General features: G+C 38.2%; 1 protein-coding gene across 14 annotated transcripts in view; it reads right to left on the bottom strand.

Moving 5' to 3' along the window:
* The window catches only part of CSNK1G1 (casein kinase 1 gamma 1), a 152,764-nt gene that overhangs the window by 122,111 nt on the left and 15,631 nt on the right, over positions 1-15,022 (bottom strand). The window contains exon 2 of one of the 14 annotated variants that reach the window (XR_006542827.2): positions 5,189-5,237. The exons of the other annotated variants lie outside the window; for them this stretch is intronic. The gene's annotated coding sequence lies outside the window, so the exon portion shown is untranslated. The remainder of the gene's footprint in view (positions 1-5,188; positions 5,238-15,022) is intronic. 14 annotated transcript variants of the gene reach the window in all.

Here is a 15,022-nt window from a genome sequence, read left to right on the forward strand (position 1 = left end):
CTTCAAAGTGGAGTTCTTAATTCAACCAAACATTTACTGACTGTCTCCTATGTGCCTAAAACTAGGATAGTCACTAGGGATGTAACAGTGAACTCACCATATACACAGTTCTAGTGCTCACAGAATTTACAGTCTACAGTGGGCATCACAAACAATCACATAAAAAAAACTGCAAATTTGCGTCATGCTGCAAAGACCTGCTGAAGATAATGGGGAAGGCAAAGGGAGAGTTTTAGAAAGAGGGTGATCAAGGCCTTTAGTAGAAGCTACATTTAAATACTGTCTTCAAGGATGAGAAGAAGCCAACAATGTCAAGAGCTGGGATCAGAGCCTCCAGAAAGCGAAAAACCCTGTAGAGACTCTTGGTAGAAGAAGACCAGCAAGGCAGGGGATTACAAGGGAAGAGGAGGCAGGAGTCCACTATTCAGGATTTATAGGTTGCTGATAAGCCAGTATTTATCAAATGAGAAGCCATTTAAGCATTTAAAGTAGGGAAGTGACATTTATATTTAAAAGGGACTTAGGTTTATAGAAAACATTTATATATATATATTTTTTTTTAATTTTATTTTTAAACTTTACAATTTTGTATCGGTTTTGCCAAATATCGAAATGAATCCGTCACAGGTATACGTGTGTTCCCCATCCTGAACCCTCCTCCCTTCTCCCTCCCTCCTCCCTCCCCCTTCATCCCTCTGGGTCAACCCAGTGCACCAGCCCCAAGCATCCAGTATCGTGCATCGAACCTGGACTGGCAACTCATTTCATACATGATATTATACATGTTTCAATGCCATTCTCCCAAATCTTCCCACCCTCTCCCTCTCCAACAGAGTCCATAAGACTGTTCTATACATCAGTGAAAAGACATTTATATTTTTATATCACCTGACGCCAGTCAGAATGCCCATCATCAAAAAATCTATAAACAATAAATTTTGCTGAAGAGTGTATGGAGGAAAGAGAATCCTACACTGTTGGTGGGAATGTAAACTGGTACAACCACTATGGTGAACAGCATACAGAGGTTCCTTAAGAAACTAAAGATAGAACTACCATGTACATGACCCAGCAATCCCACTCCTGGGCATATACCTGGAGAAAACTGTAATTCCAAAAGATACATGCACCCCCATGCTCACTGCAGCACTACTTGCAACAGCCAGGACATGGAAGCAACCTAAATGTCCATCAACAGAGGAATGGACAAAGAAGATGTGGTACATAGAGACAATGGAGCATTACTCAGCCATAAAAAAGAATGAAATTGTGTGCATTTGCGGAGACATGATTGGACCTAGACACTGTCATACAGAGTGAAATGAGTCAGAAATAGAAAAACAAATATTGTACATTAATGCACATATGCAGAATCTAGAAAAGCATAAGATGAATCCATTTGCAAAGCAGAAATAGAGACAAAGACGTATGGACACCAAGATGGGAAAGTGGGGTGAGATAAACTGGAAGATCTGGATTGATATATATACACCACTGAGTATAAAATAGGTAATTAATGACAAAACGTGGTCCACTGGAGAAGGGAATTGCAAACCACTTCAGTATTTTGCCTTGAGGACCCCATGAAAAGTATGAAAAGGCAAAAAGATAGGACACTGAAAGATGAACTCCCCAGGTCAGTAGGTGCCCAATATGCTACTGGAGATCAGTGGAGAAATAACTCCAGAAAGAATGAAGAGACGGAGCCAAAGCAAAAACAACACCCAGTTGTGGATGTGACTGGTGATGGAAGTAAAGTCTGATGCTGTAAAGAGCAATATTGCTTAAAAACCTGGAATGTTAGGTCCATCAATCAAGGCAAATTGGAAGTGGTCAAAGACGAGATGGTAAGATTGAACATCAACATTTTAGGAATCAGTGAACTAAAATGGACTGGATTGGGTGAATTTAACTCAGATGACCATTGTATCTACTACTGTGGAAAGAATCTCTTAGAAGAAAGGAAATAGCCATCATAGTCAACAAAAGAGTCTGAAATGCAGTACTTGGATGCAATCTCAAAAATGACAGAATGATCTCTGTTCGTTTCCAAGGCAAACCATTCAATATCACAGTAATCCAAGTCTATGCTCCAACCAGTAATGCTGAAGCTGAATGGTTCTATGAAGACCTACAAGACCTTCCAGAACTAAAACCCAAAAAAGATGTCCTTTTCATTATAGGGGACTGGAATGCAAAAGTAAGAAGTCAAGAGATACCAGGAGTAACAGGCAAATTTGGTCTTGGAGTACAGAATGAAGCAAGGCCAAGGCTAATACAGTTTTGCCAAAAGAATGCACTGGTAACAGCAAATACCTCTTCCGACAACACAAGAGGACTCTGCATATGGACATCACCAGATGACCAATACTGAAATCAGACTGATTATATTCTTTGAAACCAAAGATGGAGAAGTTCTATATACAGTCGGGAAAAACAAGACCAGGAGCTGACTGTGGCTCACATCATGAACTCCTTATTGCCAAATTCAGATTTAAATTGAAGACAGTAGGGAAAACCACTAGATCATTCAGGTATGACCTAAATCAAATCCCTTATGATTATACAGTGGAAGTGAGAAATAGATTCAAGGGATTAGTTCTGACAGAGTGCCTGAAGAATTATTGATGAAGGTTTGTGACTTTGTACAGGAGGCAGGGATCAAGTCCATCTCCAAAAAAAAAGAAATGCAAAAAGGCAAAATGGATTCTGAGGAGGCCTTACAAATAGCTATGAAAAGAAGAGAAGTGAAAGACAAAGGAGAAAAGGAAAGATATACCCATTTGAATGCAGAGTTCCAAAGAATAGCAAGGAGAGATAAGAAAGCCTTCCTTGGTGATCAATGCAAAGAGAGAGAGGAAAACAACAGAATGGGAAAGACTAGAGATCTCTTCAAGAAAACTAGAGATACCAAGGGGACATTTTATGCAAAGATGGGCACTATAAAGGACAGAATGGTATGGACCTAACAGAAGCAGAAGATATTAAGAAGAGGTGGCAAGAATACACAGAAGAACTATACAAAAAAGATATTCACGACCCAGATACTCACGATGATATGATCACTCACCTAGAGCCAGACATCCTGGAATGTGAAGTCAAGTGGGCCTTAGAAAGCATCACTATGAACAAAGCTAGTGGAGGTGATGGAATTCCAGTTGAGTGATTTCAAATCCTAAAAGATGATGCTGTGAAAGTGCTGCACTCAATATGCCAGCAAATTTGGAAAACTCAGCAGTGGCCACAGGGCTGGAAAAGGTCAATGTTCATTCCACTCCCAAAGAAAGGCAATGCCAAAGAATGTTCAAACTACCGCACAATTGCACTCATCTCACACGCTAGCAAAGTAATGCTCAAAATTCTCCAAGCCAGGCTTTAACAGTACATGAACCGTGAACCTCCAGATGTTCAAGCTGGTTTTAGAAAAGGCAGAGGAAACAGAGATCAAATTGCCAACACCCACTGGATCATTGAAAAAGCAACAGAGTTCCAGAAAAACATCTACTTCTGCTCTACTGACTATGCCAAAGCCTTTGACTGTGTGGACCACAACAAACTGTGGAAAAATCTGAAAGAGAAGGGAATACCAGACCACCTGACCTGCCTCTTGAGAAATCTGTATGCAGGTCAGGAAGCAACAGTTAGAACTGGACATGGAACAACAGACTGGTTCCAAATTGGGAAAGGAGTACGTCAAGGCTGTATATTGTCACCCTGCTTATTTAACTTATATGCAGAGCACATCATGAGAAATGCTGGGCTGGATGAAGCACAAGCTGGAATCAAGATTGCCAGGAGAAATATCAATAACCTCAGATATGCAGATGACATCACCTTTATGGCAGAAAGCAAAGAATAACTTAAGAGCCTCTTGATGAAAGTGAAAGAGAGTTAAAAAGCTGGCTTAAAACTCAACAATCAGAAAACTAAGATCATGGCATCCAGTCCCATCACTTCATGGCAAATAGATGGGGAAACAATAGAAACAGTGAGAGACTATTTTGGGGGGCTGCAAAATATCTACGATGGTGACTGCAGCCATGAAATTAAAAGAAGCTTGCTCCTTGGAAAAAAGTTATGACCAACCTAGACAATATATTCAAAAGCAGAGACATTACTTTGTCAACAAAGGTCCATCTAGTCAAAGCTATGGTTTTTCTAGTAGTCATGTAGGGATGTGAGAGTTGGATTATAAAGAAAGCTGAGCACCGAAGAATGATGCTTTTGAACTGTGGTGTTGGAGAAGACTCTTGAGAGTCCCTTGGACTGCAAGAAGATCCAACCATTCCATCCTAAAGGAAATCAGCCCTGAATATTCACTGGAAGGACTGATGCTGAAGCTGAAACTCCAATACTTTGGCCACCTGATGCGAGAGCTGACTCATTGGAAAAGACCCTAATGCTGGGAAAGATTGAAGGTAGAAGGAGAAGGGGACGACAGAGGATGAGATGGTTGGATGGCATCACCAACTCAATGGACATGAGTTTGAGTAAACTCTGGGAATTGGAGATGGACAGAGAGGCCTGGCATGCTGCAGTTCATGGGGTCTCAAAGAGTCGGACACAACTGAACGACTAAACTGGACTAATGAGAACCTACTATATAGCACAGTGGGGAAAAGGTACATATATTAAGGACATATATTTAGTTAATCTTAAAAATGCATTCCAATATACATCAGGCACAGACAAATACTACTTGATTCCGCTTATACAAGGTACCTAGAAAAGTCAAGTTCATAGAGTCAGAAAGTACATTCATTGGTAGATGCCAGGGCCAGGGTGTGAGCGTGAGGTGGGGAGGGGGATTGGGGAGTTAGTGCTTTTTGGGCACAGATTTTCAGATTAGGAAGGTGACAAATTCAGGAGATGGATAATGGTGAGAGTTGTACAACAATGTGAATGCACTTATTGCCACTGAACTTTTACAGTTAAACTTGTTAAAACAGCATGTTTTATATTATAGGGCTTTTATCACAATAAAAGTTTTTTTAAAATAAAATGACTGACTGTGACCTCTTCTGTGAAGTTAACATGGACTTAGACATTCCTTGCCACAGACAAAGAAACTGAAGCTCAAAGAGTTTATATTCACTGACTAGATCACACAGTTAAACCCAGCCATGTGTTCAAAGTCTGAGCTATCTCACGTCTGTCACACTTAACAAAGAACCCTGTACTCACTTACCCATTCAGCCCCATTGAGTCAAAAGTGCACTGGCCTCACAACTGTCCTCCTGAAACAACAACAACAACAACAACAACAAAATGTGTGTGGCAATTTTTAAATATGTCCACAATTTTTTTGCTAGGAAGTCAACCTAACTTTCCCTCCCTTAAAATTTGTTCTATTTCCCACACTGATGTTCTTCATCAGTTAATACTGTATTTATGCTCCTTTTTTGTGGCAGAACTTCTCCATCAGATTTGTGTTTTTTTAATAGCTTCATTGATGGGGATTTCCTGATAGTTCCGTGGTTAGTACTCGGAGTTTTTACTGTGGTGGCGCAGGTTCAATCCCCGGTCAAGGAATGAACATCCCACAAACCATGTGGCACAGTCAAAAAAAAAAAAACAAAAAAATCCAGCTTCCTTGAGATGTAATTCACATACCATACAATTCATCTATTTAAAGCATACCTCTGTTTTAAAAATAATTCCTAAACTGAGAGAAAGCAAAATGGCCTACAATTAGTCCAACAGATTTTTCCAGAGTTTGTTTATCCAGTAAAGACTTAGATTCTCTAGTTGGTTCATTTATTTCGCTACCTGACAGAGATGGACAGGGAGCTAGGGCTTAAGAAACTGCTATACAGCTCAGGAAAAGATTTTATGACTACTTTTCCTGTCTTGGTCCTCATCTCTGAATTTTGTTCATGTCAATTTGGTGGAGACTTCTTCCTGCAGAAGTAAGCCAACTGTGACATTAAAAGCTTTTATCAGAGAGGAGGGAAAATATGCACTTATATAAATATTTTATGAATAATGTGAATAAATCATACATAGTATCTTTATGACTTTGCTGTTGTGGCCTCAGGACACAATGAACCACGTACCTCACTTGCTTCTTCCCATGACATGTTAGTAAGGATTTTCAAACATTCTGTGGTTCTGACAACAGTATGATCCTTTTGGAAAGGATAACTTCAGCTGAACTTCTTTCAATCTAATCCAAAATATACTATTCCTGGAAGACAGTCCTTTAAAACTGTGGCATTAAATTAGGTCTGTTATCTGTTTTCATCACCCTGAAGTTTTCTTCATTACTTCTGCTTCAGTATTATTTTTGTTATTGCTAATTCATTACACGCCATTTTGGCAGGGCAGGGGTTAAGGTTGAGGGCTAATGGGTATAAACCTAAATCTATAATATCTTTTTTCCTGGAGCACTATTTCTTTTGAACAAATGTGCAAAAGCATTAATACTATGAAGGTGTATAAAATTTGGTTTTATCCAGATAGTAACCTATTAGACTTCAAGTGTACTGACTTTGTGATACTTCATAAAATTTGTTCTGCTAGATTTTCTTGTCAAATTATATTTATCTTTCAAGTGTTACTGAAATGTATCTACTCTCAAAGGATAAAGATTTGATATGCCTGAGAATATTTAAAAGACATATACCATTTTCTTCCAAAAGTGTTTTGAGTAGCACTTTTAGAATTGGCCTCTTGAGGTGATTACTTTAAGAAAGTAACACTTATTTGGATTTTAAGTTATTAGAAGTTTTTTTTCAAAATTAGCTTAATTTATCATGTTCATATCCTTGTATTTATGTTATAGACATAAAATGTAATACCTTTTCCCTTAATAAATAAAAATAATAAAAGGAAAATACTGCTTGTTTAAAGATTTTTTAAAAATGCACACATACAGTAGGGACTTCCATGGTAGTCCAGTGGTTTAGATTCCTCCTGCCAATGCAGAGGACATTGGTTCGATCCCTGATCCAGGAAGATTTCACATGCCACAAGGTAACTAAGCCCATGTGCTACAACTACTGAGCCCACACCCCGAAACTAGTGAAGTCTACATGGCCTTCCACAACAAGAAGCCACTGCAACAAGAAGTCCAAGCACTGAAACTAGAGAGTCGCCCCTGCTCTTCACAACTAGAGAAAGCCCGAGCATAGCTACAAAGACCCAGCACAGCCAAAAATAAATAAATAATTTTAAACACACACACACACACACACCAAAACTGAGTGATAATCTAAGCAGACCATGGTTTTTGAGTCTCTAGGTAATTCCACTGAAAAAGGCACAAAACAAACTCATTGATGTAGAAACTGCAATGCTAAGAAGGATGTTGAATGTAAAGACTGGATATCTAATATAAAGAGTGATGACTACTAGGACTCGTCTGGTGGTCCAACAATTAAGAATCTGCCTTCCAGTGCAGGGGACATGGGTTCAATTCCTGGTCGGGGAACTAAGATCCCAAATGCTGCAAGGCAACTAGGCGGCCACACCACAACTGGAGAAGCCAGTCCATCACAACTGGAGACTCTGGGCACTGCCAATCGCCACAAATTGAGTCCTGTGCCACAAGGAAATATCCCACATGATGCAGCAAAGAGCCCGTATAACACAACCAAGACTCAACACAGCTAAAGAAAGAAAATGAATGAATTCAGGTCCAATGCTGGCAGCTCTGATTTTTCAGGAGTTGCTAAACGTTGAAATTACAATAAAATATCCCATTTTTTTATACACTGGAAACTAATTTAAAAAAATTTTAAACAGTGTCTGAGATACCAATTTGCAGTCTCTGGTATAAAAAATTGTTAAAACGAAATATAGCTTTTAAAGCCTTCAGCCTAAACAATCCATGCTGCCAAAAACAAGGATGGGAACTCATAAAACAAGAAAAAAGTACCATGTTTAACTAAAAAGTACCTTGTTCACTCCAGAAACAAAAACAAGACTGAATATAAATAGTGAGAGTCTGAAATGATAATGCTTTCCACAGAGAAGTTCAGAGTATCATAGTTAGTACTGTTAACTGGACAAATTTAATTCATTTTTGTTCCTTATACAAGGAAAAATTCCCATTTCTCAATTTCAGATCTAAACAATAATTTGATGTATTATTCTAAGGAAATGAATAGCATTCAACATAAAAAGTTACTCCAAAGTAGGTTAAGGCAAACATTTATATGATGAACAGATGGGTTTATGAAGGAAAAAGGCTAAAACACATCAAACAAAATTACCATAAGTTCAATGTCTGATGACGAATGCAGCTACCTGCACTGAGCTAGGTTAAGGCTGTGGACACTGCAAATTCATTTCAAAGCATACAAAGACTCAACACTAATATTGGTAAAGCTTTTCATTATAAAATGATAGTATCATTAAACTTCCCTGAGCAAGAAGAACAGCCAACAGGATGGGAAACAAGGAAGGGGAGCTGGGTTTGTAGTGATGCTGTACATAAAACCTGACTTCTCTTCTGTATTTCTCCTAAGTCCTATAGAAAAGCCATACAAAGCAGTAACATCTCACAGTAGCGCCTGCTAGGCTCTAATTATATCTCATGTAACATTTCACTGTATTTTTATTCCCTTTTCTCACCTCAATTACCCTGAGTAGTGAACATTTTTCACCTTCTGAAATCCTTACCCTGTAACTTTTTATTCTTCTCTCATGGATGGAGCATAAAGGTTTACAACATGACTGTTCCCATATTTCAGATTTTTCTTAGTTTTATGTATGAACTAGCCACAAAGAAATCTGGGTTTTTTCCTCTCCCAGAGTTTCCAACAGCTAAGTCTTTTGGGAGGGGCTTCTCACTGTGGAGTGCAGGCTCTCTCTTTGCAGTGCACATACTTCTCCTGTTTTGTCACTTGGGCTCTAGAGCACTCACAGGCTCAGCAGTTACAGCACACAGGCTCCCAGAACACGTGGGCTCAGGAGCTACAGTGGCAGACTTGGCTGCTTCACAGCATGTGGGATCTTAGTTCCCCAGCAAGGGATCAAACCTGAGCCCCCGGCATGGCAAGGCAGTGCTATGTTACACTAAGGTTCTAAAAGTATACCTTACCTTTCATTTCCTTAAATTTCCTCTTCCACTCTTTCAAAGTTCCTTCCTAAGGGTTGTCCTTTATCAAACTATAAGGAAGCATAACCTTCCAGTCTTTCCCAGACCCCTAAAACATTCCCTAGTGTTTAAAACAATATCTCTAGTGTTTAAAATATGGCTTTATAGACTATAAATATGTATTTATGACATTATTACTAAATAATAAAAATTATATTTACAGTCAAACACAAGTTAAGAATGGAAAATACACAGTTTCTCTTAGGATGGTGAAATTTCCACTTTCTTTTCATTTTTAATTATTTTCATTACATTACTTGTGCAACAAAATGAGTACAACCATCCTTGGTTGAAAAACTGTTCATACAAAAATGCTACTTAACTCTTATCAGCCAATTCTCTCATGAAGTTGTTTCAGAATGTTGGTAAATTTCAATGAGCAGCCAAAGTTAACAGTCATTATAATATGCTATGCTATGCTAAGTCACTTCAGTCGTGTCCGACTCTGTGTGACCCCATAGACGGTAACCCACCAGGCTCCCCCGACCCTGGGATTCTCCAGGCAAGAACACTGGAGTGGGTTGCCATTTCCTTCTCCAATGCATGAAAGTGAAAAGTGAAAGGGAAGTCGCTCAGTCGTGTCCGACTCTTAGGGACCCCATGGACTGCAGCCTACCAGGCTCCTCCGTCCATGGGATTTTCCAGGCAAGAGTACTGGAGTGGAGTGCCATTGCCTTCTCTGCATTATAATATATGTCATGCTAAAGTTTTCATTTCAAAGATAGAGAAAAACATCCCACTCATTATGGTTGTCAAAAATCAGCCAGAGGACTTCCCTGGTGGTCCAATGGTTAAGAATCCACCTGCCAATGCAAGAGACAAGGGTTCAATCTCTGGCCCGGGAACTAAGATCCCAAATGCTGTGGAGCAACTAAGCCTGTGTGTCACAACTACTGAGTCCATGAACCATAACTACAGAAGCCCACATGCTCTAGAGCCTGTGTCCCACAACCAGAGAAGCCACAGCAAGGAGAAGCCCGCGCACTGCAACTAGAGAGTAGAGTAGCCCTGCTTGCTGCAACTAGAGAAAGCCTGAGAACAACAATGAAGAGACTGTGTACCACAACGAAGACCCAGCACAACCAAAAAACAAAAAATTAGCTAAAAGTGTATTTTATGATCAAAACCAGTGCAGTCCCATTATGGCAAACAGTTGATGAAGGGAATCAGGTTGAAACCACTAACCAATAAATGATTACTTTTTAAGGCACCTCCTCTATAAGAAGGAACTTAGGATAGTTTAACAAACTCAAGAGTGGGCAAAACACATGGACTCACAAATGGGTCCAGTAATAAAGCAATGAAGAAAGAGTCAAGGGAAACAGTAACCTTTGACTATGTCTCAGTTCCTTTACTGGTAAAATAAGAACAACCAACAAAGAAAAACAACACTGATCAGAGATGTGCGGCAACCCAGAGTGTTCTTTCCCCTTATCCATGTTCTCCCTATAAACAGGAGGAGGTAAGTAGGTAAGGAAAATGAGTAGGCAAAGATAACCATAATCTGTTGAGCAAACTTTCCTCATACCCACACAGAAGGCCAACGAGTTTCTCCTATTCTTCTTTCACCTCCACACAAAATAAACAGAATCCTAGGGGAAAAAACTTGAATTTATTCTGGCTTGTTTGTGAGTTTATATTTATTACTACTGAAGACAGACCCAGAAATCTCTCCTTTCCTTCCCATGATTCCTTACTGAAGTCACAAGAATCCATTGTCTTTTGGGTCTATCTGCAGGAGTAGTAGCCTCTGATAAACAGCCTCTTAATTGAAATCCAGTGAAAACGCTACAAAGATAATGTTCGAGAGAAGTAGAGGAGGAAATAGCCTCCCATGGCCTCAAAGGAGAAAAAGTGCCATTAACTCTGTATTAAATACCAATACACTAAAATAAGAGACATACATGTGAGTTTCACTTTGGAAGAGTAAAAGCAATGAGCAAGAAGAGCTTTTAAAAAAAAAAAAGTTTTTTCTTTAAAGCCAAAAAGACATAATGAGAAAAGAAACAATTGGTAAGCCCACTAGAAAGAAGCAAACAAACACCCAAATATCCGTCTTTTAGTATTACTTTGCAGAGTATTAATTAAAACTAACTTCTCTAGTAACCTGCTCAAAAGTCAAATATATACACGCCCACAGGATTCCTACAAGCCTGGGCCAAATTCAATTATTAAGTCAGTGTAGTGAAATTATTTTAGAACAATTTTATATATTTGGCTACATAAAAGTCCGACTCTGAAACAATGCTTTAAAATTCCAGAATAGGAAAAATGCTGTTACTCAAAAGATAACTGGGTTTCACTTATCTCTCTTCCTTTTATACTACCTGCTAATAATCAAAAATCATTTTAATCAGTTATATAACATCTTAACTCTTAAAATCTAAAGGACAACGTCTAGAATATTTATAAAATGCCTAGGGGAAAATGTGACATTAAAATATAAAATGAAAAACTTCTTTTTAATGAATACTCCAAGAATAAAATTATTACCATACTGATCTTGAGAGTAACTATTTTCTCTTTCCCAATAATCAGTCATACTTACCTAACCTTTTCACTCTTTTCCATAATTAGCCTTTATCTTGTTTCACCTTCTAATTTTCTCATACCTTGACCAACCACAATTCTGCCTAACCAAATACTTCTAAAAAATAAATGTATCTAGTTAGGTATGTCAAACCATACTTGTGCAGATATAAATCTCTTTAAGTATGCTGCTGCCGCTGCTAAGTCGCTTCAGTCGTGTCCGACTCTGTGCCACCCCATAGACAGAAGCCCACCAGGCTCCCCCGTCCCTGGGATTCTCCAGGCAAGAACACTGGAGTGGGCTGCCATTTCCTTCTCCAATGCATGAAAGTGAAAAGTGAAAGGGAAGTCGCTCAGTCGTGTCCGACTCTTAGCGACCCCATGGACTGCAGCCTACCAGGCTCCTCCGTCCATGGGATTTTCCAGGCAAGAGTACTGGAGTGGGGTGCCATTGCCTTCTCCGCTCTTTAAGTATAACCACCCCTCATTAGTATAATCATTAGGAAATTATGTCCTGAGTAGATGAATCTGCTAGAGAATTAAAGTTTATTTTTTTAAACCCTACAACTAAGATTAAAATATACTTCATACTTAAATAAAAGCCACTATAAAATAACTTAATCAAAGGTCAATAAGGAAAAGAAATGAGATATAAATATTGGGAGAGAAAAAAAGGAAGAAGTAATTTTAGAGCATATTCTCACCCATGGACTCTTAGCACAGTCAAACGCATGTAACACGTGAATTTAACCTTTTTGATGGCTGAGAATAACCACTGTATTTTTCTATGAAAAACTATGTCATCTAGCCCTAACGATGTAAAGCCTAATGCTGCTATACTAAATGGCCCCAGGGTACTAAGTTTTAATACTGTATTTTTTGTCTCTTTCTCACAGTTGGTATGTTCAGCTCTAGCAGCACTTTCCTTCCCTAATGTGTAATGTGCCTCCTTTTAAAAACTTATTTTGGCCACCAAGCGTGTAAGATCTTAGTTCCCTGGCCAGGAAACAGGGTGTCTTAACTACTGGACTGCCAGGGAAATCCCTTAATGTACCTCCCTTAATATGCTATGAGCTATAACCAAGTGAAAGAAAGTATTAGTCGCTCAGTCATGTCCAACTCTTTCTGACTCCATGGACTGTAGCCCACCAGGCTCCTCTGTCCATAGAATTCTCCAGGCAAGAATACTGGAGTGGGTTGCCATTCCTTTCTCAAGAGGATCTTCCTGACCCAGGGATCAAACCCAGGTCTCCCACATTGCAGGCGGATTCTTTACCATCTGAGGTGACTTAGTAAAATGCGGTGACTATGTTCCTGGAAACTATAGAAGTACACTTTTAGGAAAAGTTACATGAATTTTAGGACTCACACTTAAAGAATACAGACTTTCTAGTCTAGACTCAAGTTCTCAGCTATGTATACAAAGAAGTTTCTAAGGGAATTAAAACTATTAAGAGTTTCTATAGGCATAAAACTATGATTAGATAAAGGACCACCTTCATTTCATAATCAGGTCAAACGCAGCAGATCCAGGAGCAGTGGGTAAAGACATGTGATCTGTGTACTGAAAATGATCATTGTTCTTTAATTCGTTAAGAGATTGCATTATGTTTTAGAAAGGTCAGACTAGTTTGAAGATTAGCCCGAAGAATGTCTTTAACTTATAAATGTAATAATTTCCAAACATTAAAGAAAAAAAGAAATGCTATTTAATGTGTTCAAATACACAAAACAAATCAAGTTAATAAAGAATAATTTCTAACTAGGAATCTTGAGTACATCCCTAATACAAATAAATAGGAAGAGCCTATAATAAACATGTCAAATATAAATGCCTCTCAAGCAATTTGCTCTCTGTTAGGTTAACCATTGCCTCGATGATTCTGATTCCATCAAATTATTTCTTACCAAACTATTTTCCACAGATGTTTGTCAGCCATGGGTGAAAATGATTCTCGGTAGTTATAACCCAACAATTTTCTGAACTTCACAAGAGTTACACCACATCAAAACTCAAGGTGGACTCATTAGCAGACTTCAAACCTTACACACCTTACAATGCAAACCAGAAAAAGCACATCCCTGGCAATTTCCATTGACCGCTAATATTTCAGAAATTAATATGGAATTGATGTGACTCAAATTGTATTATTTTTAAATAAATTTTATGTCTACTTATTTTTTTACAGTTAACACACACGATTTCCAAAAACTACATGGCACTTCATATGCATTGTAAGTATGAAGCACACATTAATTAAAAATGCTATACAAAAATAACATTTTTCATCTATGAAAATGGTAATGATACAAAATCGTGATGCCCCACATTAGGTAAGTCCAGAGTAAAAAGCTCTCATGCCTTGCTGAGGGGACTGTACCACCTTTCCAAAAGACTGATGCTAAAATGTTCATTTACTGACTCTTCAGGAATAAAGAACAATATCCATCAATCAAACCCTAAGGAACAAAGTTTCCTAAGGAAATAAAATATTTCAGAATTTATAGCAGCAGACATCTGAAATAATCTAAAAACAACAGAAGTGTAGTTAATTTGGGTGTTTTACAGCCATTAATGATTTAATGATATGGAACAATTTTCTCAACAATAAGTGAAGAAAGAATACTATTAACTGTATTACTTAAAACATACATTATACATGTATCTCTGTCTCCTTTCATATAATCACAGAAAAAAATGGAAAGAAACTTTATCTGAAAATAATGATTAAGAGGAGCCTCTAGAGCTATAGTTCACGTCATTGCCAAGAGTCAGACATAGCTGAGCACACACGCATGCACGTAATGATTACTCTCTAGGAAGTATTATATTTGGTTTTATTTTGTTCTTTACAACTTTGCCAAACTGCTCAAATTAAAAAAAAAAAAAACCCTTCATATATGAAATAATCACATAAATTAACAAAAAACCCTTTACATATGAAATAAACACATAAATTAACTGAAAAGAGAAATCAAAACCAAATGCCTGGTCCATAATGCTGTGAAAAAATACTGAGACGCTGTTTAAAAAGGGCTTCCCTTGTGGCTCAGGTAGTAAATGCGGGAGACCTGGGTTCAATCCCTGGGTTGGGAAGATCCCCTGGAGAAGGGAAAGGCTACCCACTCCAGAATTCTGGCCTGGAAAATTCCATGGACTGTATACTCCATGGGGTCACCAAGAGTCAGACACAGCTGAGCGACTTTCACTTTTTTCACTGTTTAAAAATGTTTTTAAACAGGAAAATAGTTAATACTGTATTTTATAACAAGAGAATTTTTAAAAAATATATATGTTAGCATACAGAAGTAGAATTTAAAGGAATATACACAAACTGCCAAATTTATAAACCAAAATAGAGCACTTACAAGCACTTACACTTTGTTAAA

This window comes from Bubalus bubalis, chromosome 11 (assembly GCF_019923935.1).
Source record: "Bubalus bubalis isolate 160015118507 breed Murrah chromosome 11, NDDB_SH_1, whole genome shotgun sequence".
Classification (NCBI taxonomy): Eukaryota; Metazoa; Chordata; class Mammalia; order Artiodactyla; family Bovidae; genus Bubalus; species Bubalus bubalis.